At 38.3% G+C, this 5,986-nt stretch overlaps 1 non-coding gene across 1 annotated transcript; it reads right to left on the bottom strand.

Moving 5' to 3' along the window:
- Positions 1–3,978: 3,978 nt before the first annotated feature.
- On the bottom strand, positions 3,979–4,097 carry LOC111746301. Its single transcript, XR_002783039.1, has one exon. It is a non-coding gene; the product is annotated as a 5S ribosomal RNA (ribosomal RNA).
- Positions 4,098–5,986: the final 1,889 nt, after the last annotated feature.

Genomic DNA, 5,986 nt, shown 5'->3' with positions numbered 1-5,986 from the left:
TATTTTTCAAAAACTATTGTTTTCCCAATAATTTACAATGCTACTGCTATCATACATTAAGTGTTATTCAAACAAGGGTCAAACCTCTCTTAGATTGCACTAGCCTATTTATGTATTCCTTTGGCGCTATCTTTCTATTTTGATTATTTTAGTTCTTAATAAATCTTGATATCCAGTAGGGTAAGTTCTCCTGCCTTGTTCTGCTTTTAAACTTGTTTTAGCTATTCTTGGACATTTGTTTTTCCGTATAAATTTTAGGATAAAGATTATAGAAACTATTGAGGTTTTGAATTTTATATTAATTTACAGAGCATTAATATTTTACAATATTGAATTTTGCCATCCATAGACATATCTATTTATTTAAGTCTACTTAACATCTCAATAGTTTTAAATTTTTTTCTCAAGACAGCTTGAACATTTCTTAGATTTATTCCCAGACACTTTAGAATTTTTGTTACTTTTTTAAAAGGGATGGTTACTTAAATTATGCTTTCTAACTGAGGATTTTCCACCTTTGTGGCCAATGGATAGGGATCTTTGTAGCGAATGCTGCCATGTACCACTCTGATCTCCATTTAGGCTGAAGGGCTTATTTGCCCAGCAGTGGGATATGCTACTGGCAAACAGCCCCCAGTTTGTGGTCCTCTTTAGGAAGTGCCTTACCTAAGATCACATGCCTTTCCTGGAGAATCCTAAATGCAAAGGTTGATTGACAGGAAATAAAGACTCATCCTCCTCATGCCAACTTGGGACAACTCTGAAGGGCCATCCCAGCCCATCTTCTCCTCTGTTCAGTCCTGCTTCTTTCCTGTCCTGTCTAAAGATATTGACCTCAAGAGCATGCTTCCTACATGTTAATATCTATCTCAGAGCTGGCTTCCTGGAGAACCCAACCTGAAATAGTCTATGAAAGCAGATGCTAAAAGGGAATTTTGGAGTTGGGTCATCCTGTGCCTGAGTGGCAATGAGGACCCATCACTGGCACAAGGTCGGGGTGAAGCTGTTAAAACCTCCCTGCGTGCTCGAGGGCATTTTGGTGAAAGTGCACGAGAGATTGATCAGGCTTTTGAAAACTACAGGGCAAATAACTATAGGAACAGTGAAACTGGGTGAGTACAGCTAAGATGTATTAATCCTTTGAAAAATATATTGAAAGACTAATAGAAATGAATTATCAATTAAAAATCTGTGTGAAAGCCAAAGAGTCTTCATAGTATCATATCTAGTGGCTCTCACATTTTGCAGTCTGAGGGAAGTGAAGAAGGAAAGCTACAGACGAGGCCCAAGACCTAACCTAAGAGGAGCAGAAGGCTCCAGTGAAGATGAAGCTCTCGGTTCATACAAGCCAGCTACGTGAATTCAGAGCCCTGGCTAGGAAAGAATGAACCCTCTCTCACAGGAATAGAGACACCTGGGTTGACGCACCTGAAACTAATCTCCACATTCCCTGGAACCCTCTGAGCTTGCAGAAATGGCCCACCTCTCCCTGCTAAGGCCTAAGTTCTTTCCCTCTCATTTGCAGATATTGAAGAAGCCTCTCTCCTACAAGGCAACACGCATTCCCCCTCGAGGTCCACCTGCACCTCCCCTCCTGACAACCAGGACAATAACTAAGGTTAATCCAGTTGGCATGTCCTGAGCCTGACAGAGAAGGAAAGAGAATGTGACAAAAGTGGCTGCAGGACCTAGAGAGTATGTCCCAGCAGGAGCCAGGAGCATGTGTACTGGGCTGGATTCTGAGGATGCTGGTTCACAGGAGGCAGAATATAAAGTTAAAGAAGTGAGGGGTTATTAACTTAGGGTACTGTGGCAGAACATGGGATTCAACGTGGGTCCTGTTAAGGACCTTGAGAGACTGTGAAAGCACCTTGTTAGGACGGCTCTCAGAAGAGTAAAAAGCGAACGCCCAGGGATTTGCAAACTACAGTCTGCTGGCCACATCCAGCCTGTGCCTCATTTTTGTACAGCCTGCAAGCTGAGTGTTTTTTTTTCTCCCCATTTTTAAAGCACTATAAAAATAAACAAAAAAGATATGCAAACAAGGCTGTTTGTGGCCCACGAAGCCTAAAATACTTACTCTCTGGCCCTTTATAAAAAAAAGTTTGACCCCAGCCCACAATAAGTGAAGGTACAAATGCCAGAATTGCCAAAGCAAAATGTAGAATAATTCAAAGACTCAGGTGAGCAGGCATGGGAAAGTGGACTTACCGTGTAAGATACCGTGTAAGACTACAAAATCCACAGGATGACAATGCCCCCTAGGAGCACCCAAAGCAATAAAGAATGTGCTGGTGAGAGGGACACCGACCTCCCTAAGTTCAGTGGTGGGTCCCCTCTGCAGGCCAGGGGTTACAGAAGCAGAGCCTATCACAGAACTGTGCTCACCAAGAGTAATGGGGATATGAAGACCCTAAAATAAGAGAGGCCAGATGGATGCACTTAACTGTTGGAAGCCAAGGAGATGTAATTATCGTAATGAGTAGCAGGTTCAGAGCAGCCGGGGTATTAACACTGACTATCAGGAGAAGGTAAGCTGCTGTTACACAACACAGGCAAGGAAGAACACATTTGGCATTTAAGTGACGCACCTGGGTGCCTCTTGATACTATCTTGCCCAATTTTGATGGTAGTTGGACAGTTGTAGCAACCCTGGCCTAAGAAGGGCACCAGTGACCAGGATATCATACCTCTCAGCAAGAAAGATCTGGGTCACCCACCAGGTCAGTCACTGAGACTATCAGAGGAGCTGGCTACGGCAGGGCTAGGGAGTGGGGGTTAGAATACATAATAAAGTGAAAATTAACAAGTATCATTTATGGCCCTAAGATCAGCTACAATGGGAGCTACAGTCCATCCCACTCATCTTCCTCTTATAAGTTTCCTCCAGAAAGGATTCCCACTGGAATCCTAAAGGAATGGCTCCCAGAGCTAGATGAACAAATAGATCCCAGTGCCTCCCAGATCCCCCTTCAGAACTAAGAACTTACCCCCTCAGATGCAGGAAATAATACCATCAGTTAGATCTCATCTACCAGCCCTCATAAAGAAGTGTCTTGGCAGAAAAGAGCTGCCAAGCCCAAAGCCACGCCCCTTCCTAGGCCATCTCGCACCCAGTAAATGGCCAACTTTGGCCTCCTCACCCAAATTTGGGACAATTCCAAAGGGACTTGCCAGTGTCAGATCTTTCCACAGGGTTGTCCAGGCCTCTTCGAGGACTGCATCCCAGCTCAGCCTCTCCCCTAGCACAGCCTTGCTTCCACAAGTGTTGATATCAAGACCACAACCTAATGTGCTCTCTACATGCTAATCTCCACTTCGGAGTCAGCTTCTCTGGAACCCAACCTACAATCTTTTATCCAACAACTTTATTACTGAATTATATGATAGCTTTTCTTGGATATACAAATAAAATGTCTAAACACCAAGACCGTTTTTCTTCTTTTCTAATCCTTTTATCTTTTATTTCTCTTTCTTATCTAACATCACTGACTAGAACCTCTAGTACATTCATAAATAGATGCTGAGATGACAGGCATTTTTGTCTTATTCCTCCTTGAAGTGAATACCATAGTATAACCTTCTCTCCAATATTTTGGTAGATATTCTTTATCAAATATTCCCCTCTTTTCCATTTCACTAAGAATTATTTTGAATTATTTTGAATTGTTCAAGAGTTTTTTCTGCTTCAATTTCAATGATTATGATATTTCTTCTTGAATTAGTTAATATGCTAATTACATGAAAAAGGGTTATATTGTTAAGCCATCTTTACGTTAGCTCCTGAACCCCACTTGGTTCACTCTCTCTCTCACACACACACTCTTGTGCACATGCACAAAAATGCATATGTATAAAACTCAAAGATACAGCTGGATTCTGATTTGCAAATATTTTGATTTTTGGTCCTATGTTTATTAGTGATTATTGGTCTGCAAATTTCCTTTTTCTTTTTCTTTTCTTTTTTTTTTAAAAAAATGCCTACAGCACCTGGTATTCCTGGGTGGCCTCCCATCCAAGTACTAACCAGGCCCAACCCTGCTTAGCTTCCGAGATCAGACGAGATTGGGCATGTTCAGGGTGGCATGGCCGTAGACTTCCTTTTTCATATTGACATTTTCTGCTTTTAGCATCAAGTTTATCTGATTTTTCTATCAAAGTTATACAAATTTCATAAAATGAGTTGGAGTGCATTCACATCTTTTTATCATCTGGAACATCTTTTTAAGTATGTTTGATAGAATCCACCTATAAATTCGGAGTTTGAAGTGTGTGTGTGTATACACATTATATGTGTAGAACTTTACAAAAGATTGAATTTTGTTAAATGATTATAATTTTCTGTTTCTTCTTGAGTCAACTTTGGCAAATTTATATTTTTCTAAGAAATAGACTACTTCTTCAAAGTTTTTACATTTATTGATATTTGGTTAGCCATAGTATACTTTTTTTATTTTTAAATATTTCCTATATATCATCAATGTTTCCTTATTCATTTATAAAAGGACTTATTTGTGCTTTCTCTCTTTCCTGCCCAAATTATGAACAAACTGAAAAATCAAATAAAGGTATAATGAAGGTAAATCAAATATAGAATATTTATATTGATAAAGGCTAGGTTGGCGATAGTAGCTTAATATGGGAGCCAGAATTTGACTAACTGACTGACTGATGGACAGACTAACCAAAATTCCCCAAAAGGGCTGCCTGGGTCAGATCTATGGCATGGAAGGGCAGAGGAATACTTATTCTGACTCCAGAAAGGTTTGTTCTGGAGATAAAAGAAAGGGAAAAAAAAAAAAAGGTGTTGGGGAGAAGAGCTGAATTGAGTAAGCTCAGTTTAGTCCTCTCAAATTTACCAATTAGGTAAATCATCCTACCTTCCTAGGGACAGAATGCATAAAGGAGCATAAGAAAGTCAGTTCTTAGATTCTGGTGAACCTTTCTAGTTTTCAGCTTTTGATTTTATTAGATTATGTTCTCAGCCTCACGTTTTCCTACCTTTTAATTCTTTGAGTTATTCTGTTCTTTTAATATATTCCTAATTTATTAAGTCCTGATTTTCTTCACTTCTAGTGAAAGTAGCTAAGGCTGTCAATTATACTCTAAGTAGCTATTAGTTCCTACACACTACCATTATCTATGATATTTTAATTATTGTTTGATTATAAATATTTGTTTCCATCGTTATTCACTATTTGACCTATGACTTATTTAGAAAGTTATTTTTAATTTCCAAAAATATTGTTTTTTAAAAAGAATGTTTACTTGTTTTCTCATTTAATTCTATTGTAGTCAGAGAACTTGGTGTGTACATGCTTTTTTGGTATTTACTATATTCACTAAGACATTCTTTATAATCATTTGTGGTTAGTTTTTTAAATGGTCCTTGAGTCCTTGAAAAGAATTTGGATCTTCCTAGCATACTGTTTCTTTTATTCTTATTTAAGGATTTTTACCTCTAACAGTAAACATTACTTTGTATGATATCGATTTAGCTACATAAGCTTTCTTTTAGTTAAAATTTGTCTGGTGTATCTGTTGCCATCTTTTACTTTTAACTTTGAAGCTTTTAGATATGTCTCTGGTTTTTGTTTTGTTTTAATTTTCAATCCAATACGATAATCTTGATCTTGTAACAGGAGAGTTTAATCCATTTACATTTATTGAATTATGGACATATTTGAATTTATTACCATCATCTTATTTTGTTTTCTATTTACCCAAAGGCATATTTATCTCCTATTTGTATTCCTTGCCCATTCTCTCCTAGTTTAGAAGTTGCGTATTATTATTATTTTTTTTTTTTAGTGGTTACTTGTAAAGTTCTAATGTGCATACTTACCTTTAAAAGTTTAATCAATTTCTCTCTCTTCCTCCGTAACAATACAGGAACTTAGAACACTTTAAGCCCAATCAGTGCCTCCCTGTCTTGCATATTACTTTTGTAGGCTTGTGATTTTCCCTTGTCTTTTCACCTCTTAAT

Source organism: Pteropus vampyrus, unplaced genomic scaffold (genome assembly GCF_000151845.1).
Source record: "Pteropus vampyrus isolate Shadow unplaced genomic scaffold, Pvam_2.0 Scaffold182, whole genome shotgun sequence".
NCBI lineage: Eukaryota > Metazoa > Chordata > Mammalia > Chiroptera > Pteropodidae > Pteropus > Pteropus vampyrus.
The sequence above is the reverse complement of the archived record's forward strand: the minus strand, read 5'-3'. Positions and strand labels throughout refer to the sequence as shown.